We start from the raw sequence: 26,836 nt of genomic DNA, 5'->3' as shown, positions 1-26,836 counted from the left end.
AAAGTTGCATTGCATATGAGCACTCTGTAATTAAATCGATAGGTATCGTAAGAAAGTACCACTGCAAGAGTAATGCAATTTGTGTTAGCAGTGAAGACAGTTTGGCCAAAATATTCGCTTGTTTTGAGAGTCTTGAAGACCTGCTACCTGCTCCAGTCAGAGTCATTTATCCCACACATTAGAGAAGTGTGTTTCATACGTATGCCTATAAGACACTAAACTCAGGATGTGAGAACATGGCGACAATAGCTGCCAACACGTCTTGCTGCCGCCTAGCGGCAGCTGTGTGAAACTGCTGCTGCTCTGGGTGGATGGTGCGAGAGCAAACGACTCTACGATCTAAGTTTTACACCCAAAACTGCCAAATCTACAGTTGACAGAGCTGCCACTTACTAAGAACGACACCTCGCAGTAATTAGTTCACAAATTAGCACTCGGCAGGCCTTGTGTTCCTCGCCAGAGCTGTGTAAACCTACGTCCAAGCCGAACCATGTTTGACGCGACGCCATAACTATATATACAATTTCAGAGGGCTCCTCGAATGTACTCGCTTCGGCGGTACATATACTAAAATTGGAACGATACAGAGAAGATTAGCATGGCCCCTGCGCAAGGATGACACGCAAAATCGTGAAGCGTTCCACATTTTTTTTCGCAATCTCACTCTCTCATGCCTCACATCAGCTGCTAATACCATCAGCCAACTACACAAGTTTCGCTTCATATCTGCACCCACTTGTCACAAACTATGCTCTCCATTTACGCAGTTCTCCTCCACTTTCTTTCATTCACAACAGAACATGACAAAACTGGCAATAAACCTATCCCTTATATCACCAATGCACATCTAAAATGTCACTCTAATAACAAGTCAGCAAGCATACCAAAACCACAAGTACATGTCACTAGCACCCCTTCAACAAAAATCACAGCCAGGCTAAGCCTAGCACAGGCAAAAGCCTCTTCTCTTCCTCAGTATCACACTCAGCTGTCACAGCATCTCTTGCTACTGTCTCAATCATGTCATTTCATAACACACACCTACTGCCACACACAACATTTGGAAACCTTACACCAACTTTACACAAGATAGCTGCATGTTCCAAATCTTTCTCACTCACATACTTTCACTTAGACTACTGCTTAAATACACTCTAGCGCTCTAAAATTAGCTTGCATTAGCTAATATTTATTTTTCTCTAACGCCTACAAAGCTTCTGGTGCCTGTAAGCCACTATCACATACTGTCTGCACACAGACCCACAATATTTATCTTTATTCATCTTCATGGCTGCAGCTGATGCCATAATTGTTTGAGCAGCATAAACAAACATGTGAAGGAAGGTGTATCTTTCATCATTAAGTGTGCAAGCTACCCCTTTACAGGAAGTTTATTTAACATTATGTTTCAAGTAACTTTCCTAGTGGCCTTGCTATCCAGCTGCAGCCTCATAATACAGACTGCAGGTGACACCTCATCAGGTTCTTAACTGAAGCATATCTGCCTGTGTAATAAGCCACTGCCCTTCACCTAAAAACCAACTATTACTGCAAATCTGTGGTGCATCAGCATGTCATGTACAAATTTCACTGGTGTGACCCACAAAGTATTTTCCCACATGTCTGGCAATCTGCCATTACATACAGTTACCTAAATAAATTCCAAAAGTGTCAACCAATGAATACCACAACACTGAAGTGTTTAGACAGCAGACCAGTATGCTAATATTAACATATAGCATTTAGATGTGAGACTCTACTATTTTGACAGCACTTTGAATCCCATCAATGTGATACAAGTCGATGGTGTTCACAATTGCAGCTGATGCACCTCTCATCCTGTGTCTAGGAGAAAGATTGGACAAACTCTGCATGCAATATTCCTCATGTTACATACACAGAAGCTCTACCACATAAGCAGATACAGAGCCAGTCAAGACACGAAACACTAGCAAGCTTCAAGATTTCAGGAATAGACAACTACATCACAAACCAGTTTGTGTCACATGACACCAGTAGCTACTCAGTTATTAACTGCTTTCAAATACTAAATCTATCACTCTTTGTTCTGCACTAGCAATTCTTCCTGCAATAACAACATTCACCAATCTGGATTACAGCTGATTGACATTTCACAGGAACATAACTACAGCTACTAACACAATGCTAACCTGGTTTCTCTTACCACATGTCCCCTCGATATTTTAGGCTCATTCACACACCTCAATCACAGTGTTTCACTGTTGTCAAGTAGACCTGCCCTGTGTACACCTGGATCAACACAAATATATCACCTGGTATTGTACTGAAAACGGAACTATGTCCATCATTCCTACTACTATCTCACACAAGTCGCAATAACCCGTCCATGCCCTGGTAATGACCTACACTGCTGTGTTTCAAAGTGTGCAAAACGAATGCTGTTTTTAATGGTTCGTGAGGCTACTGTGTCTCTTCTTGCAGTCACTATTGACTTCTGGCGCCATTGGATGAATAGAACCATGCTTGGTCTCTGTGGAGTTCCTCAGTAATTTACATGGTCACAGGCTGTGTCTTCTTGTGTTGTACTTGATGTGTGAGTTAAAAGTTGCATTGCATATGAGCACTCTGTAATTAAATCGATAGGTATCGTAAGAAAGTACCACTGCAAGAGTAATGCAATTTGTGTTAGCAGTGAAGACAGTTTGGCCAAAATATTCGCTTGTTTTGAGAGTCTTGAAGACCTGCTACCTGCTCCAGTCAGAGTCATTTATCCCACACATTAGAGAAGTGTGTTTCATACGTATGCCTATAGGACACTAAACTCGGGATGTGAGAACATGGCGACAATAGCTGCCAACACGTCTTGCTGCCGCCTAGCGGCAGCTGTGTGAAACTGCTGCTGCTCTGGGTGGATGGTGCGAGAGCAAACGACTCTACGATCTAAGTTTTACACCCAAAACTGCCAAATCTACAGTTGACAGAGCTGCCACTTACTAAGAACGACACCTCGCAGTAATTAGTTCACAAATTAGCACTCGGCAGGCCTTGTGTTCCTCGCCAGAGCTGTGTAAACCTACGTCCAAGCCGAACCATGTTTGACGCGACGCCATAACTATATATACAATTTCAGAGGGCTCCTCGAATGTACTCGCTTCGGCGGTACATATACTAAAATTGGAACGATACAGAGAAGATTAGCATGGCCCCTGCGCAAGGATGACACGCAAAATCGTGAAGCGTTCCACATTTTTTTTCGCAATCTCACTCTCTCATGCCTCACATCAGCTGCTAATACCATCAGCCAACTACACAAGTTTCGCTTCATATCTGCACCCACTTGTCACAAACTATGCTCTCCATTTACGCAGTTCTCCTCCACTTTCTTTCATTCACAACAGAACATGACAAAACTGGCAATAAACCTATCCCTTACATCACCAATGCACATCTAAAATGTCACTCTAATAACAAGTCAGCAAGCATACCAAAACCACAAGTACATGTCACTAGCACCCCTTCAACAAAAATCACAGCCAGGCTAAGCCTAGCACAGGCAAAAGCCTCTTCTCTTCCTCAGTATCACACTCAGCTGTCACAGCATCTCTTGCTACTGTCTCAATCATGTCATTTCATAACACACACCTACTGCCACACACAACATTTGGAAACCTTACACCAACTTTACACAAGATAGCTGCATGTTCCAAATCTTTCTCACTCACATACTTTCACTTAGACTACTGCTTAAATACACTCTAGCGCTCTAAAATTAGCTTGCATTAGCTAATATTTATTTTTCTCTAGCGCCTACAAAGCTTCTGGTGCCTGTAAGCCACTATCACATACTGTCTGCACACAGACCCACAATATTTATCTTTATTCATCTTCATGGCTGCAGCTGATGCCATAATTGTTTGAGCAGCATAAACAAACATGTGAAGGAAGGTGTATCTTTCATCATTAAGTGTGCAAGCTACCCCTTTACAGGAAGTTTATTTAACATTATGTTTCAAGTAACTTTCCTAGTGGCCTTGCTATCCAGCTGCAGCCTCATAATACAGACTGCAGGTGACACCTCATCAGGTTCTTAACGGAAGCATATCTGCCTGTGTAATAAGCCACTGCCCTTCACCTAAAAACCAACTATTACTGCAGATCTGTGGTGCATCAGCATGTCATGTACAAATTTCACTGGTGTGACCCACAAAGTATTTTCCCACATGTCCGGCAATCTGCCATTACATACAGTTACCTAAATAAATTCCAAAAGTGTCAGCCAATGAATACCACAACACTGAAGTGTTTAGACAGCAGACCAGTATGCTAATATTAACATATAGCATTTAGATGTGAGACTCTACTATTGTGACAGCACTTTGAATCCCATCAATGTGATACAAGTCGATGGTGTTCACAATTGCAGCTGATGCACCTCTCATCCTGTGTCTAGGAGAAAGATTGCACAAACTCTGCATGCAATATTCATCATGTTACATACACAGAAGCTCTACCACATAAGCAGATACAGAGCCAGTCAAGCCACAAAACACTAGCAAGCTTCAAGATTTCAGGAATAGACAACTACATCACAAACCAGTTTGTGTCACATGACACCAGTAGCTACTCAGTTATTAACTGCTTTCAAATACTAAATCTATCACTCTTTGTTCTGCACTAGCAATTCTTCCTGCAATAACAACATTCACCAACCTGGATTACAGCTGATTGACATTTCACAGGAACATAACTACAGCTACTAACACAATGCTAACCTGGTTTCTCTTACCACATGTCCCCTCGATATTTTAGGCTCATTCACACACCTCAATCACAGTGTTTCACTGTTGTCAAGTAGACCTGCCCTGTGTACACCTGGATCAACACAAATATATCACCTGGTATTGTACTGAAAACGGAACTATGTCCATCATTCCTACTACTATCTCACACAAGTCGCATTAACCCATCCATGCCCTGGCAATGACCTACACTGCTGTGTTTCAAAGTGTGCAATACGAATGCTGTTTTTAATGGTTCGTGAGGCTACTGTGTCTCTTCTTGCAGTCACTATTGTGTTCTGGCGCCATTGGATGAATAGAACCATGCTTGGTCTCTGTGGAGTTCCTCAGTAATTTACATGGTCACAGGCTGTGTCTTCTTGTGTTGTACTTGATGTGTGAGTTAAAAGTTGCATTGCATATGAGCACTCTGTAATTAAATCGATAGGTATCGTAAGAAAGTACCACTGCTAGAGTAATGCAATTTGTGTTAGCAGTGAAGACAGTTTGGCCAAAATATTCGCTTGTTTTGAGAGTCTTGAAGACCTGCTACCTGCTCCAGTCAGAGTCATTTATCCCACACATTAGAGAAGTGTGTTTCATACGTATGCCTATAGGACACTAAACTCGGGATGTGAGAACATGGCGACAATAGCTGCCAACACGTCTTGCTGCCGCCTAGCGGCAGCTGTGTGAAACTGCTGCTGCTCTGGGTGGATGGTGCGAGAGCAAACGACTCTACGATCTAAGTTTTACACCCAAAACTGCCAAATCTACAGTTGACAGAGCTGCCACTTACTAAGAACGACACCTCGCAGTAATTAGTTCACAAATTAGCACTCGCCAGGCCTTGTGTTCCTCGCCAGAGCTGTGTAAACCTACGTCCAAGCCGAACCATGTTTGACGCGACGCCATAACTATATATACAATTTCAGAGGGCTCCTCGAATGTACTCGCTTCGGCGGTACATATACTAAAATTGGAACGATACAGAGAAGATTAGCATGGCCCCTGCGCAAGGATGACACGCAAAATCGTGAAGCGTTCCACATTTTTTTTCGCAATCTCACTCTCTCATGCCTCACATCAGCTGCTAATACCATCAGCCAACTACACAAGTTTCGCTTCATATCTGCACCCACTTGTCACAAACTATGCTCTCCATTTACGCAGTTCTCCTCCACTTTCTTTCATTCACAACAGAACATGACAAAACTGGCAATAAACCTATCCCTTACATCACCAATGCACATCTAAAATGTCACTCTAATAACAAGTCAGCTAGCACACCAAAACCACAAGTACATGTCACTAGCACCCCTTCAACACAAATCACAGCCAGGCTAAGCCTAGCACAGGCAAAAGCCTCTTCTCTTCCTCAGTATCACACTCAGCTGTCACAGCATCTCTTGCTACTGTCTCAATAATGTCATTTCATAACACACACCTACTGCCACACACAACATTTGGAAACCTTACACCAACTTTACACAAGATAGCTGCATGTTCCAAATCTTTCTCACTCACATACTTTCACTTAGACTACTGCTTAAATACACTCTAGCGCTCTAAAATTAGCTTGCATTACCTAATATTTATTTTTCTCTAACGCCTACAAAGCTTCTTGTGCCTGTAAGGCACTATCACATACTGTCTGCACACAGAACCACAATATTTATCTTTATTCATCTTCATGGCTGCAGCTGATGGCATAATTGTTTGAGCAGCATAAACAAACATGTGAAGGAAGGTGTATCTTTCATCATTAAGTGTGCAAGCTACCCCTTTACAGGAAGTTTATTTAACATTATGTTTCAAGTAACTTTCCTAGTGGCCTTGCTATCCAGCTGCAGCCTCATAATACAGACTGCAGGTGACACCTCATCAGGTTCTTAACTGAAGCATATCTGCCTGTGTAATAAGCCACTGCCCTTCACCTAAAAACCAACTATTACTGCAAATCTATGGTGCATCAGCATGTCATGTACAAATTTCACTGGTGTGACCCACAAAGTATTTTCCCACATGTCTGGCAATCTGCCATTACATACAGTTACCTAAATAAATTCCAAAAGTGTCAGCCAATGAATACCACAACACTGAAGTGTTTAGACAGCAGACCAGTATGCTAATATTAACATATAGCATTTAGATGTGAGACTCTACTATTTTGACAGCACTTTGAATCCCATCAATGTGATACAAGTCGATGGTGCTCACAATTGCAGCTGATGCACCTCTCATCCTGTGTCTAGGAGAAAGATTGCACAAACTCTGCATGCAATATTCATCATGTTACATACACAGAAGCTCTACCACATAAGCAGATACAGAACCAGTCAAGCCACAAAACACTAGCAAGCTTCAAGATTTCAGGAATAGACAACTACATCACAAACCAGTTTGTGTCACATGACACCAGTAGCTACTCAGTTATTAACTGCTTTCAAATACTAAATCTATCACTCTTTGTTCTGCACTAGCAATTCTTCCTGCAATAACAACATTCACCAACCTGGATTACAGCTGATTGACATTTCACAGGAACATAACTACAGCTACTAACACAATGCTAACCTGGTTTCTCTTACCACATGTCCCCTCGATATTTTAGGCTCATTCACACACCTCAATCACAGTGTTTCACTGTTGTCAAGTAGACCTGCCCTGTGTACACCTGGATCAACACAAATATATCACCTGGTATTGTACTGAAAACGGAACTATGTCCATCATTCCTACTACTATCTCACACAAGTCGCATTAACCCATCCATGCCCTGGCAATGACCTACACTGCTGTGTTTCAAAGTGTGCAATACGAATGCTGTTTTTAATGGTTCGTGAGGCTACTGTGTCTCTTCTTGCAGTCACTATTGTGTTCTGGCGCCATTGGATGAATAGAACCATGCTTGGTCTCTGTGGAGTTCCTCAGTAATTTACATGGTCACAGGCTGTGTCTTCTTGTGTTGTACTTGATGTGTGAGTTAAAAGTTGCATTGCATATGAGCACTCTGTAATTAAATCGATAGGTATCGTAAGAAAGTACCACTGCTAGAGTAATGCAATTTGTGTTAGCAGTGAAGACAGTTTGGCCAAAATATTCGCTTGTTTTGAGAGTCTTGAAGACCTGCTACCTGCTCCAGTCAGAGTCATTTATCCCACACATTAGAGAAGTGTGTTTCATACGTATGCCTATAAGACACTAAACTCAGGATGTGAGAACATGGCGACAATAGCTGCCAACACGTCTTGCTGCCGCCTAGCGGCAGCTGTGTGAAACTGCTGCTGCTCTGGGTGGATGGTGCGAGAGCAAACGACTCTACGATCTAAGTTTTACACCCAAAACTGCCAAATCTACAGTTGACAGAGCTGCCACTTACTAAGAACGACACCTCGCAGTAATTAGTTCACAAATTAGCACTCGGCAGGCCTTGTGTTCCTCGCCAGAGCTGTGTAAACCTACGTCCAAGCCGAACCATGTTTGACGCGACGCCATAACTATATATACAATTTCAGAGGGCTCCTCGAATGTACTCGCTTCGGCGGTACATATACTAAAATTGGAACGATACAGAGAAGATTAGCATGGCCCCTGCGCAAGGATGACACGCAAAATCGTGAAGCGTTCCACATTTTTTTTCGCAATCTCACTCTCTCATGCCTCACATCAGCTGCTAATACCATCAGCCAACTACACAAGTTTCGCTTCATATCTGCACCCACTTGTCACAAACTATGCTCTCCATTTACGCAGTTCTCCTCCACTTTCTTTCATTCACAACAGAACATGACAAAACTGGCAATAAACCTATCCCTTATATCACCAATGCACATCTAAAATGTCACTCTAATAACAAGTCAGCAAGCATACCAAAACCACAAGTACATGTCACTAGCACCCCTTCAACAAAAATCACAGCCAGGCTAAGCCTAGCACAGGCAAAAGCCTCTTCTCTTCCTCAGTATCACACTCAGCTGTCACAGCATCTCTTGCTACTGTCTCAATCATGTCATTTCATAACACACACCTACTGCCACACACAACATTTGGAAACCTTACACCAACTTTACACAAGATAGCTGCATGTTCCAAATCTTTCTCACTCACATACTTTCACTTAGACTACTGCTTAAATACACTCTAGCGCTCTAAAATTAGCTTGCATTACCTAATATTTATTTTTCTCTAACGCCTACAAAGCTTCTGGTGCCTGTAAGCCACTATCACATACTGTCTGCACACAGACCCACAATATTTATCTTTATTCATCTTCATGGCTGCAGCTGATGCCATAATTGTTTGAGCAGCATAAACAAACATGTGAAGGAAGGTGTATCTTTCATCATTAAGTGTGCAAGCTACCCCTTTACAGGAAGTTTATTTAACATTATGTTTCAAGTAACTTTCCTAGTGGCCTTGCTATCCAGCTGCAGCCTCATAATACAGACTGCAGGTGACACCTCATCAGGTTCTTAACTGAAGCATATCTGCCTGTGTAATAAGCCACTGCCCTTCACCTAAAAACCAACTATTACTGCAAATCTGTGGTGCATCAGCATGTCATGTACAAATTTCACTGGTGTGACCCACAAAGTATTTTCCCACATGTCTGGCAATCTGCCATTACATACAGTTACCTAAATAAATTCCAAAAGTGTCAGCCAATGAATACCACAACACTGAAGTGTTTAGACAGCAGACCAGTATGCTAATATTAACATATAGCATTTAGATGTGAGACTCTACTATTTTGACAGCACTTTGAATCCCATCAATGTGATACAAGTCGATGGTGTTCACAATTGCAGCTGATGCACCTCTCATCCTGTGTCTAGGAGAAAGATTGGACAAACTCTGCATGCAATATTCCTCATGTTACATACACAGAAGCTCTACCACATAAGCAGATACAGAGCCAGTCAAGACACGAAACACTAGCAAGCTTCAAGATTTCAGGAATAGACAACTACATCACAAACCAGTTTGTGTCACATGACACCAGTAGCTACTCAGTTATTAACTGCTTTCAAATACTAAATCTATCACTCTTTGTTCTGCACTAGCAATTCTTCCTGCAATAACAACATTCACCAATCTGGATTACAGCTGATTGACATTTCACAGGAACATAACTACAGCTACTAACACAATGCTAACATGGTTTCTCTTACCACATGTCCCCTCGATATTTTAGGCTCATTCACACACCTCAATCACAGTGTTTCACTGTTGTCAAGTAGACCTGCCCTGTGTACACCTGGATCAACACAAATATATCACCTGGTATTGTACTGAAAACGGAACTATGTCCATCATTCCTACTACTATCTCACACAAGTCGCAATAACCCGTCCATGCCCTGGTAATGACCTACACTGCTGTGTTTCAAAGTGTGCAAAACGAATGCTGTTTTTAATGGTTCGTGAGGCTACTGTGTCTCTTCTTGCAGTCACTATTGTCTTCTGGCGCCATTGGATGAATAGAACCATGCTTGGTCTCTGTGGAGTTCCTCAGTAATTTACATGGTCACAGGCTGTGTCTTCTTGTGTTGTACTTGATGTGTGAGTTAAAAGTTGCATTGCATATGAGCACTCTGTAATTAAATCGATAGGTATCGTAAGAAAGTACCACTGCAAGAGTAATGCAATTTGTGTTAGCAGTGAAGACAGTTTGGCCAAAATATTCGTTTGTTTTGAGAGTCTTGAAGACCTGCTACCTGCTCCAGTCAGAGTCATTTATCCCACACATTAGAGAAGTGTGTTTCATACGTATGCCTATAAGACACTAAACTCGGGATGTGAGAACATGGCGACAATAGCTGCCAACACGTCTTGCTGCCGCCTAGCGGCAGCTGTGTGAAACTGCTGCTGCTCTGGGTGGATGGTGCGAGAGCAAACGACTCTACGATCTAAGTTTTACACCCAAAACTGCCAAATCTACAGTTGACAGAGCTGCCACTTACTAAGAACGACACCTCGCAGTAATTAGTTCACAAATTAGCACTCGGCAGGCCTTGTGTTCCTCGCCAGAGCTGTGTAAACCTACGTCCAAGCCGAACCATGTTTGACGCGACGCCATAACTATGTATACAATTTCAGAGGGCTCCTCGAATGTACTCGCTTCGGCGGTACATATACTAAAATTGGAACGATACAGAGAAGATTAGCATGGCCCCTGCGCAAGGATGACACGCAAAATCGTGAAGCGTTCCACATTTCTTTTCGCAATCTCACTCTCTCATGCGTCACATCAGCTACTAATACCATCAGCCAACTACACAAGTTTCGCTTCATATCTGCACCCACTTGTCACAAAGTATGCTCTCCATTTACGCAGTTCTCCTCCACTTTCTTTCATTCACAACAGAACATGACAAAACTGGCAATAAACCTATCCCTTACATCACCAATGCACATCTAAAATGTCACTCTAATAACAAGTCAGCAAGCATACCAAAACCACAAGTACATGTCACTAGCACCCCTTCAACACAAATCACAGCCAGGCTAAGCCTAGCACAGGCAAAAGCCTCTTCTCTTCCTCAGTATCACACTCAGCTGTCACAGCATCTCTTGCTACTGTCTCAATCATGTCATTTCATAACACACACCTACTGCCACACACAACATTTGGAAACCTTACACCAACTTTACACAAGATAGCTGCATGTTCCAAATCTTTCTCACTCACATACTTTCACTTAGACTACTGCTTAAATACACTCTAGCGCTCTAAAATTAGCTTGCATTAGCTAATATTTATTTTTCTCTAACGCCTACAAAGCTTCTGGTGCCTGTAAGCCACTATCACATACTGTCTGCACACAGACCCACAATATTTATCTTTATTCATCTTCATGGCTGCAGCTGATGGCATAATTGTTTGAGCAGCATAAACAAACATGTGAAGGAAGGTGTATCTTTCATGATTAAGTGTGCAAGCTACCCCTTTACAGGAAGTTTATTTAACATTATGTTTCAAGTAACTTCCCTAGTGGTCTTGCTATCCAGCTGCAGCCTCATAATACAGACTGCAGGTGACACCTCATCAGGTTCTTAACTGAAGCATATCTGCCTGTGTAATAAGCCACTGCCCTTCACCTAAAAACCAACTATTACTGCAAATCTGTGGTGCATCAGCATGTCATGTACAAATTTCACGTGTGTGACCCACAAAGTATTTTCCCACATGTCTGGCAATCTGCCATTACATACAGTTACCTAAATAAATTCCAAAAGTGTCAGCCAATGAATACCACAACACTGAAGTGTTTAGACAGCAGACCAGTATGCTAATATTAACATATAGCATTTAGATGTGAGACTCTACTATTTTGACAGCACTTTGAATCCCATCAATGTGATACAAGTCGATGGTGTTCACAATTGCAGCTGATGCACCTCTCATCCTGTGTCTAGGAGAAAGATTGGACAAACTCTGCATGCAATATTCATCATGTTACATACACAGAAGCTCTACCACATAAGCAGATACAGTGCCAGTCAAGACACAAAACACTAGCAAGCTTCAAGGTTTCAGGAATAGACAACTACATCACAAACCAGTTTGTGTCACATGACACCAGTAGCTACTCAGTTATTAACTGCTTTCAAATACTAAATCTATCACTCTTTGTTCTGCACTAGCAATTCTTCCTGCAATAACAACATTCACCAACCTGGATTACAGCTGATTGACATTTCACAGGAACATAACTACAGCTACTAACACAATGCTAACATGGTTTCTCTTACCACATGTCCCCTCGATATTTTAGGCTCATTCACACACCTCAATCACAGTGTTTCACTGTTGTCAAGTAGACCTGCCCTGTGTACACCTGGATCAACACAAATATATCACCTGGTATTGTACTGAAAACGGAACTATGTCCATCATTCCTACTACTATCTCACACAAGTCGCAATAACCCGTCCATGCCCTGGTAATGACCTACACTGCTGTGTTTCAAAGTGTGCAAAACGAATGCTGTTTTTAATGGTTCGTGAGGCTACTGTGTCTCTTCTTGCAGTCACTATTGTCTTCTGGCGCCATTGGATGAATAGAACCATGCTTGGTCTCTGTGGAGTTCCTCAGTAATTTACATGGTCACAGGCTGTGTCTTCTTGTGTTGTACTTGATGTGTGAGTTAAAAGTTGCATTGCATATGAGCACTCTGTAATTAAATCGATAGGTATCGTAAGAAAGTACCACTGCAAGAGTAATGCAATTTGTGTTAGCAGTGAAGACAGTTTGGCCAAAATATTCGCTTGTTTTGAGAGTCTTGAAGACCTGCTACCTGCTCCAGTCAGAGTCATTTATCCCACACATTAGAGAAGTGTGTTTCATACGTATGCCTATAAGACACTAAACTCAGGATGTGAGAACATGGCGACAATAGCTGCCAACACGTCTTGCTGCCGCCTAGCGGCAGCTGTGTGAAACTGCTGCTGCTCTGGGTGGATGGTGCGAGAGCAAACGACTCTACGATCTAAGTTTTACACCCAAAACTGCCAAATCTACAGTTAACAGAGCTGCCACTTACTAAGAACGACACCTCGCAGTAATTAGTTCACAAATTAGCACTCGGCAGGCCTTGTGTTCCTCGCCAGAGCTGTGTAAACCTACGTCGAAGCCGAACCATGTTTGACGCGACGCCATAACTATATATACAATTTCAGAGGGCTCCTCGAATGTACTCGCTTCGGCGGTACATATACTAAAATTGGAACGATACAGAGAAGGTTAGCATGGCCCCTGCGCAAGGATGACACGCAAAATCGTGAAGCGTTCCACATTTTTTTTCGCAGTCTCACTCTCTCATGCCTCACATCAGCTGCTAATACCATCAGCCAACTACACAAGTTTCGCTTCATATCTGCACCCACTTGTCACAAACTATGCTCTCCATTTACGCAGTTCTCCTCCACTTTCTTTCATTCACAACAGAACATGACAAAACTGGCAATAAACCTATCCCTTACATCACCAATGCACATCTAAAATGTCACTCTAATAACAAGTCAGCAAGCATACCAAAACCACAAGTACATGTCACTAGCACCCCTTCAACACAAATCACAGCCAGGCTAAGCCTAGCACAGGCAAAAGCCTCTTCTCTTCCTCAGTATCACACTCAGCTGTCACAGCATCTCTTGCTACTGTCTCAATCATGTCATTTCATAATACACACCTACTGCCACACACAACATTTGGAAACCTTACACCAACTTTACACAAGATAGCTGCATGTTCCAAATCTTTCTCACTCACATACTTTCACTTAGACTACTGCTTAAATACACTCTAGCGCTCTAAAATTAGCTTGCATTACCTAATATTTATTTTTCTCTAACGCCTACAAAGCTTCTGGTGCCTGTAAGCCACTATCACATACTGTCTGCACACAGACCCACTATATTTATCTTTATTCATCTTCATGGCTGCAGCTGATGCCATAATTGTTTGAGCAGCATAAACAAACATGTGAAGGAAGGTGTATCTTTCATCATTAAGTGTGCAAGCTACCCCTTTACAGGAAGTTTATTTAACATTATGTTTCAAGTAACTTTCCTAGTGGTCTTGCTATCCAGCTGCAGCCTCATAATACAGACTGCAGGTGACACCTCATCAGGTTCTTAACTGAAGCATATCTGCCTGTGTAATAAGCCACTGCCCTTCACCTAAAAACCAACTATTAATGCAAATCTGTGGTGCATCAGCATGTCATGTACAAATTTCACGTGTGTGACCCACAAAGTATTTTCCCACATGTCTGGCAATCTGCCATTACATACAGTTACCTAAATAAATTCCAAAAGTGTCAGCCAATGAATACCACAACACTGAAGTGTTTAGACAGCAGACCAGTATGCTAATATTAACATATAGCATTTAGATGTGAGACTCTACTATTTTGACAGCACTTTGAATCCCATCAATGTGATACAAGTCGATGGTGTTCACAATTGCAGCTGATGCACCTCTCATCCTGTGTCTAGGAGAAAGATTGGACAAACTCTGCATGCAATATTCCTCATGTTACATACACAGAAGCTCTACCACATAAGCAGATACAGTGCCAGTCAAGACACAAAACACTAGCAAGCTTCAAGGTTTCAGGAATAGACAACTACATCACAAACCAGTTTGTGTCACATGACACCAGTAGCTACTCAGTTATTAACTGCTTTCAAATACTAAATCTATCACTCTTTGTTCTGCACTAGCAATTCTTCCTGCAATAACAACATTCACCAACCTGGATTACAGCTGATTGACATTTCACAGGAACATAACTACAGCTACTAACACAATGCTAACCTGGTTTCTCTTACCACATGTCCCCTCGATATTTTAGGCTCATTCACACACCTCAATCACAGTGTTTCACTGTTGTCAAGTAGACCTGCCCTGTGTACACCTGGATCAACACAAATATATCACCTGGTATTGTACTGAAAACGGAACTATGTCCATCATTCCTACTACTATCTCACACAAGTCGCAATAACCCGTCCATGCCCTGGTAATGACCTACACTGCTGTGTTTCAAAGTGTGCAATACGAATGCTGTTTTTAATGGTTCGTGAGGCTACTGTGTCTCTTCTTGCAGTCACTATTGTCTTCTGGCGCCATTGGATGAATAGAACCATGCTTGGTCTCTGTGGAGTTCCTCAGTAATTTACATGGTCACAGGCTGTGTCTTCTTGTGTTGTACTTGATGTGTGAGTTAAAAGTTGCATTGCATATGAGCACTCTGTAATTAAATCGATAGGTATCGTAAGAAAGTACCACTGCAAGAGTAATGCAATTTGTGTTAGCAGTGAAGACAGTTTGGCCAAAATATTCGCTTGTTTTGAGAGTCTTGAAGACCTGCTACCTGCTCCAGTCAGAGTCATTTATCCCACACATTAGAGAAGTGTGTTTCATACGTATGCCTATAAGACACTAAACTCAGGATGTGAGAACATGGCGACAATAGCTGCCAACACGTCTTGCTGCCGCCTAGCGGCAGCTGTGTGAAACTGCTGCTGCTCTGGGTGGATGGTGCGAGAGCAAACGACTCTACGATCTAAGTTTTACACCCAAAACTGCCAAATCTACAGTTGACAGAGCTGCCACTTACTAAGAACGACACCTCGCAGTAATTAGTTCACAAATTAGCACTCGGCAGGCCTTGTGTTCCTCGCCAGAGCTGTGTAAACCTACGTCCAAGCCGAACCATGTTTGACGCGACGCCATAACTATACATACAATTTCAGAGGGCTCCTCGAATGTACTCGCTTCGGCGGTACATATACTAAAATTGGAACGATACAGAGAAGATTAGCATGGCCCCTGCGCAAGGATGACACGCAAAATCGTGAAGCGTTCCACATTTTTTTTCGCAATCTCACTCTCTCATGCCTCACATCAGCTGCTAATACCATCAGCCAACTACACAAGTTTCGCTTCATATCTGCACCCACTTGTCACAAACTATGCTCTCCATTTACGCAGTTCTCCTCCACTTTCTTTCATTCACAACAGAACATGACAAAACTGGCAATAAACCTATCCCTTACATCACCAATGCACATCTAAAATGTCACTCTAATAACAAGTCAGCAAGCATACCAAAACCACAAGTACATGTCACTAGCACCCCTTCAACAAAAATCACAGCCAGGCTAAGCCTAGCACAGGCAAAAGCCTCTTCTCTTCCTCAGTATCACACTCAGCTGTCACAGCATCTCTTGCTACTGTCTCAATCATGTCATTTCATAACACACACCTACTGCCACACACAACATTTGGAAACCTTACACCAACTTTACACAAGATAGCTGCATGTTCCAAATCTTTCTCACTCACATACTTTCACTTAGACTACTGCTTAAATACACTCTAGCGCTCTAAAATTAGCTTGCATTAGCTAATATTTATTTTTCTCTAACGCCTACAAAGCTTCTGGTGCCTGTAAGCCACTATCACATACTGTCTGCACACAGACCCACAATATTTATCTTTATTCATCTTCATGGCTGCAGCTGATGCCATAATTGTTTGAGCAGCATAAACAAACATGTGAAGGAAGGTGTATCTTTCATCATTAAGTGTGCAAGCTACCCCTTTACAGGAAGTTTATTTAACATTATGTTTCAAGTAACTTTCCTAGTGGCCTTGCTATCCAGCTGCAGCCTCATAATACAGACTGCAGGTGACACCTCATCAGGTTCTTAACTGAAGCATATCTGCCTGTGTAATAAGCCACTGCCCTTCACCTAAAAACCAACTATTACTGCAAATCTGTGGTGCATCAGCATGTCATGTACAAATTTCACGTGTGTGACCCACAAAGTATTTTCCCACATGTCTGGCAATCTGCCATTACATACAGTTACCTAAATAAATTCCAAAAGTGTCAGCCAATGAATACCACAACACTGAAGTGTTTAGACAGCAGACCAGTATGCTAATATTAACATATAGCATTTAGATGTGAGACTCTACTATTTTGACAGCACTTTGAATCCCATCAATGTGATACAAGTCGATGGTGTTCACAATTGCAGCTGATGCACCTCTCATCCTGTGTCTAGGAGAAAGATTGGACAAACTCTGCATGCAATATTCCTCATGTTACATACACAGAAGCTCTACCACATAAGCAGATACAGAGCCAGTCAAGACACGAAACACTAGCAAGCTTCAAGATTTCAGGAATAGACAACTACATCACAAACCAGTTTGTGTCACATGACACCAGTAGCTACTCAGTTATTAACTGCTTTCAAATACTAAATCTATCACTCTTTGTTCTGCACTAGCAATTCTTCCTGCAATAACAACATTCACCAACCTGGATTACAGCTGATTGACATTTCACAGGAACATAACTACAGCTACTAACACAATGCTAACATGGTTTCTCTTACCACATGTCCCCTCGATATTTTAGGCTCATTCACACACCTCAATCACAGTGTTTCACTGTTGTCAAGTAGACCTGCCCTGTGTACACCTGGATCAACACAAATATATCACCTGGTATTGTACTGAAAACGGAACTATGTCCATCATTCCTACTACTATCTCACACAAGTCGCAATAACCCGTCCATGCCCTGGTAATGACCTACACTGCTGTGTTTCAAAGTGTGCAAAACGAATGCTGTTTTTAATGGTTCGTGAGGCTACTGTGTCTCTTCTTGCAGTCACTATTGTCTTCTGGCGCCATTGGATGAATAGAACCATGCTTGGTCTCTGTGGAGTTCCTCAGTAATTTACATGGTCACAGGCTGTGTCTTCTTGTGTTGTACTTGATGTGTGAGTTAAAAGTTGCATTGCATATGAGCACTCTGTAATTAAATCGATAGGTATCGTAAGAAAGTACCACTGCAAGAGTAATGCAATTTGTGTTAGCAGTGAAGACAGTTTGGCCAAAATATTCGCTTGTTTTGAGAGTCTTGAAGACCTGCTACCTGCTCCAGTCAGAGTCATTTATCCCACACATTAGAGAAGTGTGTTTCATACGTATGCCTATAAGACACTAAACTCAGGATGTGAGAACATGGCGACAATAGCTGCCAACACGTCTTGCTGCCGCCTAGCGGCAGCTGTGTGAAACTGCTGCTGCTCTGGGTGGATGGAGCGAGAGCAAACGACTCTACGATCTAAGTTTTACACCCAAAACTGCCAAATCTACAGTTGACAGAGCTGCCACTTACTAAGAACGACACCTCGCAGTAATTAGTTCACAAATTAGCACTCGGCAGGCCTTGTGTTCCTCGCCAGAGCTGTGTAAACCTACGTCCAAGCCGAACCATGTTTGACGCGACGCCATAACTATATATACAATTTCAGAGGGCTCCTCGAATGTACTCGCTTCGGCGGTACATATACTAAAATTGGAACGATACAGAGAAGATTAGCATGGCCCCTGCGCAAGGATGACACGCAAAATCGTGAAGCGTTCCACATTTTTTTTCGCAATCTCACTCTCTCATGCCTCACATCAGCTGCTAATACCATCAGCCAACTACACAAGTTTCGCTTCATATCTGCACCCACTTGTCACAAACTATGCTCTCCATTTACGCAGTTCTCCTCCACTTTCTTTCATTCACAACAGAACATGACAAAACTGGCAATAAACCTATCCCTTATATCACCAATGCACATCTAAAATGTCACTCTAATAACAAGTCAGCAAGCATACCAAAACCACAAGTACATGTCACTAGCACCCCTTCAACAAAAATCACAGCCAGGCTAAGCCTAGCACAGGCAAAAGCCTCTTCTCTTCCTCAGTATCACACTCAGCTGTCACAGCATCTCTTGCTACTGTCTCAATCATGTCATTTCATAACACACACCTACTGCCACACACAACATTTGGCAACCTTACACCAACTTTACACAAGATAGCTGCATGTTCCAAATCTTTCTCACTCACATACTTTCACTTAGACTACTGCTTAAATACACTCTAGCGCTCTAAAATTAGCTTGCATTAGCTAATATTTATTTTTCTCTAACGCCTACAAAGCTTCTGGTGCCTGTAAGCCACTATCACATACTGTCTGCACACAGACCCACAATATTTATCTTTATTCATCTTCATGGCTGCAGCTGATGCCATAATTGTTTGAGCAGCATAAACAAACATGTGAAGGAAGGTGTATCTTTCATCATTAAGTGTGCAAGCTACCCCTTTACAGGAAGTTTATTTAACATTATGTTTCAAGTAACTTTCCTAGTGGCCTTGCTATCCAGCTGCAGCCTCATAATACAGACTGCAGGTGACACCTCATCAGGTTCTTAACTGAAGCATATCTGCCTGTGTAATAAGCCACTGCCCTTCACCTAAAAACCAACTATTACTGCAAATCTGTGGTGCATCAGCATGTCATGTACAAATTTCACGTGTGTGACCCACAAAGTATTTTCCCACATGTCTGGCAATCTGCCATTACATACAGTTACCTAAATAAATTCCAAAAGTGTCAGCCAATGAATACCACAACACTGAAGTGTTTAGACAGCAGACCAGTATGCTAATATTAACATATAGCATTTAGATGTGAGACTCTACTATTTTGACAGCACTTTGAATCCCATCAATGTGATACAAGTCGATGGTGTTCACAATTGCAGCTGATGCACCTCTCATCCTGTGTCTAGGAGAAAGATTGGACAAACTCTGCATGCAATATTCCTCATGTTACATACACAGAAGCTCTACCACATAAGCAGATACAGAGCCAGTCAAGACACGAAACACTAGCAAGCTTCAAGATTTCAGGAATAGACAACTACATCACAAACCAGTTTGTGTCACATGACACCAGTAGCTACTCAGTTATTAACTGCTTTCAAATACTAAATCTATCACTCTTTGTTCTGCACTAGCAATTCTTCCTGCAATAACAACATTCACCAATCTGGATTACAGCTGATTGACATTTCACAGGAACATAACTACAGCTACTAACACAATGCTAACATGGTTTCTCTTACCACATGTCCCCTCGATATTTTAGGCTCATTCACACACCTCAATCACAGTGTTTCACTGTTGTCAAGTAGACCTGCCCTGTGTACACCTGGATCAACACAAATATATCACCTGGTATTGTACTGAAAACGGAACTATGTCCATCATTCCTACTACTATCTCACACAAGTCGCAATAACCCGTCCATGCCCTGGTAATGACCTACACTGCTGTGTTTCAAAGTGTGCAAAACGAATGCTGTTTTTAATGGTTCGTGAGGCTACTGTGTCTCTTCTTGCAGTCACTATTGTCTTCTGGCGCCATTGGATGAATAGAACCATGCTTGGTCTCTGTGGAGTTCCTCAGTAATTTACATGGTCACAGGCTGTGTCTTCTTGTGTTGTACTTGATGTGTGAGTTAAAAGTTGCATTGCATATGAGCACTCTGTAATTAAATCGATAGGTATCGTAAGAAAGTACCACTGCAAGAGTAATGCAATTTGTGTTAGCAGTGAAGACAGTTTGGCCAAAATATTCGCTTGTTTTGAGAGTCTTGAAGACCTGCTACCTGCTCCAGTCAGAGTCATTTATCCCACACATTAGAGAAGTGTGTTTCATACGTATGCCTATAAGACACTAAACTCAGGATGTGAGAACATGGCGACAATAGCTGCCAACACGTCTTGCTGCCGCCTAGCGGCAGCTGTGTGAAACTGCTGCTGCTCTGGGTGGATGGTGCGAGAGCAAACGACTCTACGATCTAAGTTTTACACCCAAAACTGCCAAATCTACAGTTGACAGAGCTGCCACTTACTAAGAACGACACCTCGCAGTAATTAGTTCACAAATTAGCACTCGGCAGGCCTTGTGTTCCTCGCCAGAGCTGTGTAAACCTACGTCCAAGCCGAACCATGTTTGACGCGACGCCATAACTATATATACAATTTCAGAGGGCTCCTCGAATGTACTCGCTTCGGCGGTACATATACTAAAATTGGAACGATACAGAGAAGATTAGCATGGCCCCTGCGCAAGGATGACACGCAAAATCGTGAAGCGTTCCACATTTTTTTTCGCAATCTCACTCTCTCATGCCTCACATCAGCTGCTAATACCATCAGCCAACTACACAAGTTTCGCTTCATATCTGCACCCACTTGTCACAAACTATGCTCTCCATTTACGCAGTTCTCCTCCACTTTCTTTCATTCACAACAGAACATGACAAAACTGGCAATAAACCTATCCCTTACATCACCAATGCACATCTAAAATGTCACTCTAATAACAAGTCAGCTAGCACACCAAAACCACAAGTACATGTCACTAGCACCCCTTCAACACAAATCACAGCCAGGCTAAGCCTAGCACAGGCAAAAGCCTCTTCTCTTCCTCAGTATCACACTCAGCTGTCACAGCATCTCTTGCTACTGTCTCAATCATGTCATTTCATAACACACACCTACTGCCACACACAACATTTGGAAACCTTACACCAACTTTACACAAGATAGCTGCATGTTCCAAATCTTTCTCACTCACATACTTTCACTTAGACTACTGCTTAAATACACTCTAGCGCTCTAAAATTAGCTTGCATTACCTAATATTTATTTTTCTCTAACGCCTACAAAGCTTCTTGTGTCTGTAAGGCACTATCACATACTGTCTGCACACAGAACCACAATATTTATCTTTATTCATCTTCATGGCTGCAGCTGATGGCATAATTGTTTGAGCAGCATAAACAAACATGTGAAGGAAGGAGTATCTTTCATCATTAAGTGTGCAAGCTACCCCTTTACAGGAAGTTTATTTAACATTATGTTTCAAGTAACTTTCCTAGTGGCCTTGCTATCCAGCTGCAGCCTCATAATACAGACTGCAGGTGACACCTCATCAGGTTCTTAACTGAAGCATATCTGCCTGTGTATTAAGCCACTGCCCTTCACCTAAAAACCAACTATTACTGCAAATCTATGGTGCATCAGCATGTCATGTACAAATTTCACTGGTGTGGCCCACAAAGTATTTTCCCACATGTCTGGCAATCTGCCATTACATACAGTTACCTAAATAAATTCCAAAAGTGTCAGCCAATGAATACCACAACACTGAAGTGTTTAGACAGCAGACCAGTATGCTAATATTAACATATAGCATTTAGATGTGAGACTCTACTATTTTGACAGCACTTTGAATCCCATCAATGTGATACAAGTCGATGGTGTTCACAATTGCAGCTGATGCACCTCTCATCCTGTGTCTAGGAGAAAGATTGCACAAACTCTGCATGCAATATTCATCATGTTACATACACAGAAGCTCTACCACATAAGCAGATACAGAGCCAGTCAAGCCACAAAACACTAGCAAGCTTCAAGATTTCAGGAATAGACAACTACATCACAAACCAGTTTGTGTCACATGACACCAGTAGCTACTCAGTTATTAACTGCTTTCAAATACTAAATCTATCACTCTTTGTTCTGCACTAGCAATTCTTCCTGCAATAACAACATTCACCAACCTGGATTACAGCTGATTGACATTTCACAGGAACATAACTACAGCTACTAACACAATGCTAACCTGGTTTCTCTTACCACATGTCCCCTCGATATTTTAGGCTCATTCACACACCTCAATCACAGTGTTTCACTGTTGTCAAGTAGACCTGCCCTGTGTACACCTGGATCAACACAAATATATCACCTGGTATTGTACTGAAAACGGAAATATGTCCATCATTCCTACTACTATCTCACACAAGTCGCATTAACCCATCCATGCCCTGGCAATGACCTACACTGCTGTGTTTCAAAGTGTGCAATACGAATGCTGTTTTTAATGGTTCGTGAGGCTACTGTGTCTCTTCTTGCAGTCACTATTGTGTTCTGGCGCCATTGGATGAATAGAACCATGCTTGGTCTCTGTGGAGTTCCTCAGTAATTTACATGGTCACAGGCTGTGTCTTCTTGTGTTGTACTTGATGTGTGAGTTAAAAGTTGCATTGCATATGAGCACTCTGTAATTAAATCGATAGGTATCGTAAGAAAGTACCACTGCTAGAGTAATGCAATTTGTGTTAGCAGTGAAGACAGTTTGGCCAAAATATTCGCTTGTTTTGAGAGTCTTGAAGACCTGCTACCTGCTCCAGTCAGAGTCATTTATCCCACACATTAGAGAAGTGTGTTTCATACGTATGCCTATAGGACACTAAACTCGGGATGTGAGAACATGGCGACAATAGCTGCCAACACGTCTTGCTGCCGCCTAGCGGCAGCTGTGTGAAACTGCTGCTGCTCTGGGTGGATGGTGCGAGAGCAAACGACTCTACGATCTAAGTTTTACACCCAAAACTGCCAAATCTACAGTTGACAGAGCTGCCACTTACTAAGAACGACACCTCGCAGTAATTAGTTCACAAATTAGCACTCGCCAGGCCTTGTGTTCCTCGCCAGAGCTGTGTAAACCTACGTCCAAGCCGAACCATGTTTGACGCGACGCCATAACTATATATACAATTTCAGAGGGCTCCTCGAATGTACTCGCTTCGGCGGTACATATACTAAAATTGGAACGATACAGAGAAGATTAGCATGGCCCCTGCGCAAGGATGACACGCAAAATCGTGAAGCGTTCCACATTTTTTTTCGCAATCTCACTCTCTCATGCCTCACATCAGCTGCTAATACCATCAGCCAACTACACAAGTTTCGCTTCATATCTGCACCCACTTGTCACAAACTATGCTCTCCATTTACGCAGTTCTCCTCCACTTTCTTTCATTCACAACAGAACATGACAAAACTGGCAATAAACCTATCCCTTACATCACCAATGCACATCTAAAATGTCACTCTAATAACAAGTCAGCTAGCACACCAAAACCACAAGTACATGTCACTAGCACCCCTTCAACACAAATCACAGCCAGGCTAAGCCTAGCACAGGCAAAAGCCTCTTCTCTTCCTCAGTATCACACTCAGCTGTCACAGCATCTCTTGCTACTGTCTCAATAATGTCATTTCATAACACACACCTACTGCCACACACAACATTTGGAAACCTTACACCAACTTTACACAAGATAGCTGCATGTTCCAAATCTTTCTCACTCACATACTTTCACTTAGACTACTGCTTAAATACACTCTAGCGCTCTAAAATTAGCTTGCATTACCTAATATTTATTTTTCTCTAACGCCTACAAAGCTTCTTGTGCCTGTAAGGCACTATCACATACTGTCTGCACACAGAACCACAATATTTATCTTTATTCATCTTCATGGCTGCAGCTGATGGCATAATTGTTTGAGCAGCATAAACAAACATGTGAAGGAAGGTGTATCTTTCATCATTAAGTGTGCAAGCTACCCCTTTACAGGAAGTTTATTTAACATTATGTTTCAAGTAACTTTCCTAGTGGCCTTGCTATCCAGCTGCAGCCTCATAATACAGACTGCAGGTGACACCTCATCAGGTTCTTAACTGAAGCATATCTGCCTGTGTAATAAGCCACTGCCCTTCACCTAAAAACCAACTATTACTGCAAATCTATGGTGCATCAGCATGTCATGTACAAATTTCACTGGTGTGACCCACAAAGTATTTTCCCACATGTCTGGCAATCTGCCATTACATACAGTTACCTAAATAAATTCCAAAAGTGTCAGCCAATGAATACCACAACACTGAAGTGTTTAGACAGCAGACCAGTATGCTAATATTAACATATAGCATTTAGATGTGAGACTCTACTATTTTGACAGCACTTTGAATCCCATCAATGTGATACAAGTCGATGGTGCTCACAATTGCAGCTGATGCACCTCTCATCCTGTGTCTAGGAGAAAGATTGGACAAACTCTGCATGCAATATTCATCATGTTACATACACAGAAGCTCTACGACATAAGCAGATACAGAGCCAGTCAAGACACAAAACACTAGCAAGCTTCAAGATTTCAGGAATAGACAACTACATCACAAACCAGTTTGTGTCGCATGACACCAGTAGCTACTCAGTTATTAACTGCTTTCAAATACTAAATCTATCACTCTTTGTTCTGCACTAGCAATTCTTCCTGCAATAACAACATTCACCAACCTGGATTACAGCTGATTGACATTTCACAGGAACATAACTACAGCTACTAACACAATGCTAACCTGGTTTCTCGTACCACATGTCCCCTCGATATTTTAGGCTCATTCACACACCTCAATCACAGTGTTTCACTGTTGTCAAGTAGACCTGCCCTGTGTACACCTGGATCAACACAAATATATCACCTGGTATTGTACTGAAAACGGAACTATGTCCATCATTCCTACTACTATCTCACACAAGTCGCATTAACCCATCCATGCCCTGGCAATGACCTACACTGCTGTGTTTCAAAGTGTGCAATACGAATGCTGTTTTTAATGGTTCGTGAGGCTACTGTGTCTCTTCTTGCAGTCACTATTGTGTTCTGGCGCCATTGGATGAATAGAACCATGCTTGGTCTCTGTGGAGTTCCTCAGTAATTTACATGGTCACAGGCTGTGTCTTCTTGTGTTGTACTTGATGTGTGAGTTAAAAGTTGCATTGCATATGAGCACTCTGTAATTAAATCGATAGGTATCGTAAGAAAGTACCACTGCTAGAGTAATGCAATTTGTGTTAGCAGTGAAGACAGTTTGGCCAAAATATTCGCTTGTTTTGAGAGTCTTGAAGACCTGCTACCTGCTCCAGTCAGAGTCATTTATCCCACACATTAGAGAAGTGTGTTTCATACGTATGCCTATAAGACACTAAACTCGGGATGTGAGAACATGGCGACAATAGCTGCCAACACGTCTTGCTGCCGCCTAGCGGCAGCTGTGTGAAACTGGTGCTGCTCTGGGTGGATGGTGCGAGAGCAAACGACTCTACGATCTAAGTTTTACACCCAAAACTGCCAAATCTACAGTTGACAGAGCTGCCACTTACTAAGAACGACACCTCGCAGTAATTAGTTCACAAATTAGCACTCGGCAGGCCTTGTGTTCCTCGCCAGAGCAGTGTAAACCTACGTCCAAGCCGAACCATGTTTGACGCGACGCCATAACTATATATACAATTTCAGAGGGCTCCTCGAATGTACTCGCTTCGGCGGTACATATACTAAAATTGGAACGATACAGAGAAGATCAGCATGGCCCCTGCGCAAGGATGACACGCAAAATCGTGAAGCGTTCCACATTTTTTTCGCAATCTCACTCTCTCATGCCTCACATCAGCTGCTAATACCATCAGCCAACTACACAAGTTTCGCTTCATATCTGCACCCACTTGTCACAAACTATGCTCTCCATTTACGCAGTTCTCCTCCACTTTCTTTCATTCACAACAGAACATGACAAAACTGGCAATAAACCTATCCCTTACATCACCAATGCACATCTAAAATGTCACTCTAATAACAAGTCAGCTAGCACACCAAAACCACAAGTACATGTCACTAGCACCCCTTCAACACAAATCACAGCCAGGCTAAGCCTAGCACAGGCAAAAGCCTCTTCTCTTCCCCAGTATCACACTCAGCTGTCACAGCATCTCTTGC

At 42.2% G+C, this 26,836-nt stretch overlaps 11 non-coding genes across 11 annotated transcripts; all 11 read left to right on the top strand.

Annotated features, from left to right (window-relative positions):
* The first annotated feature begins 543 nt into the window (after positions 1-543).
* LOC126279482 (U6 spliceosomal RNA) lies at positions 544-650 on the top strand. The gene has a single exon (XR_007550960.1). It is a non-coding gene; the product is annotated as a U6 spliceosomal RNA (small nuclear RNA).
* A 2,476-nt stretch (positions 651-3,126) lies between these two features.
* LOC126279481 (U6 spliceosomal RNA) lies at positions 3,127-3,233 on the top strand. The gene has a single exon (XR_007550959.1). It is a non-coding gene; the product is annotated as a U6 spliceosomal RNA (small nuclear RNA).
* Positions 3,234-5,709: 2,476 nt separating this feature from the next.
* Positions 5,710-5,816, top strand: LOC126279480 (U6 spliceosomal RNA). Its single transcript, XR_007550958.1, has one exon. It is a non-coding gene; the product is annotated as a U6 spliceosomal RNA (small nuclear RNA).
* A 2,476-nt stretch (positions 5,817-8,292) lies between these two features.
* Positions 8,293-8,399, top strand: LOC126279479 (U6 spliceosomal RNA). Its single transcript, XR_007550957.1, has one exon. It is a non-coding gene; the product is annotated as a U6 spliceosomal RNA (small nuclear RNA).
* A 2,476-nt stretch (positions 8,400-10,875) lies between these two features.
* On the top strand, positions 10,876-10,982 carry LOC126279665 (U6 spliceosomal RNA). Its single transcript, XR_007551131.1, has one exon. It is a non-coding gene; the product is annotated as a U6 spliceosomal RNA (small nuclear RNA).
* A 2,476-nt stretch (positions 10,983-13,458) lies between these two features.
* LOC126279700 (U6 spliceosomal RNA) lies at positions 13,459-13,565 on the top strand. The gene has a single exon (XR_007551164.1). It is a non-coding gene; the product is annotated as a U6 spliceosomal RNA (small nuclear RNA).
* Positions 13,566-16,041: 2,476 nt separating this feature from the next.
* Positions 16,042-16,148, top strand: LOC126279478 (U6 spliceosomal RNA). Its single transcript, XR_007550956.1, has one exon. It is a non-coding gene; the product is annotated as a U6 spliceosomal RNA (small nuclear RNA).
* A 2,476-nt stretch (positions 16,149-18,624) lies between these two features.
* On the top strand, positions 18,625-18,731 carry LOC126279477 (U6 spliceosomal RNA). Its single transcript, XR_007550955.1, has one exon. It is a non-coding gene; the product is annotated as a U6 spliceosomal RNA (small nuclear RNA).
* Positions 18,732-21,207: 2,476 nt separating this feature from the next.
* On the top strand, positions 21,208-21,314 carry LOC126279476 (U6 spliceosomal RNA). The gene has a single exon (XR_007550954.1). It is a non-coding gene; the product is annotated as a U6 spliceosomal RNA (small nuclear RNA).
* Positions 21,315-23,790: 2,476 nt separating this feature from the next.
* Positions 23,791-23,897, top strand: LOC126279475 (U6 spliceosomal RNA). The gene has a single exon (XR_007550953.1). It is a non-coding gene; the product is annotated as a U6 spliceosomal RNA (small nuclear RNA).
* Positions 23,898-26,373: 2,476 nt separating this feature from the next.
* On the top strand, positions 26,374-26,480 carry LOC126279649 (U6 spliceosomal RNA). Its single transcript, XR_007551116.1, has one exon. It is a non-coding gene; the product is annotated as a U6 spliceosomal RNA (small nuclear RNA).
* Positions 26,481-26,836: the final 356 nt, after the last annotated feature.

Source organism: Schistocerca gregaria, chromosome 6 (assembly GCF_023897955.1).
Source record: "Schistocerca gregaria isolate iqSchGreg1 chromosome 6, iqSchGreg1.2, whole genome shotgun sequence".
Lineage (NCBI taxonomy): Eukaryota > Metazoa > Arthropoda > Insecta > Orthoptera > Acrididae > Schistocerca > Schistocerca gregaria.
Note: the sequence above shows the minus strand (reverse complement) of the source record. Positions and strands in the feature narration are given on the sequence as shown.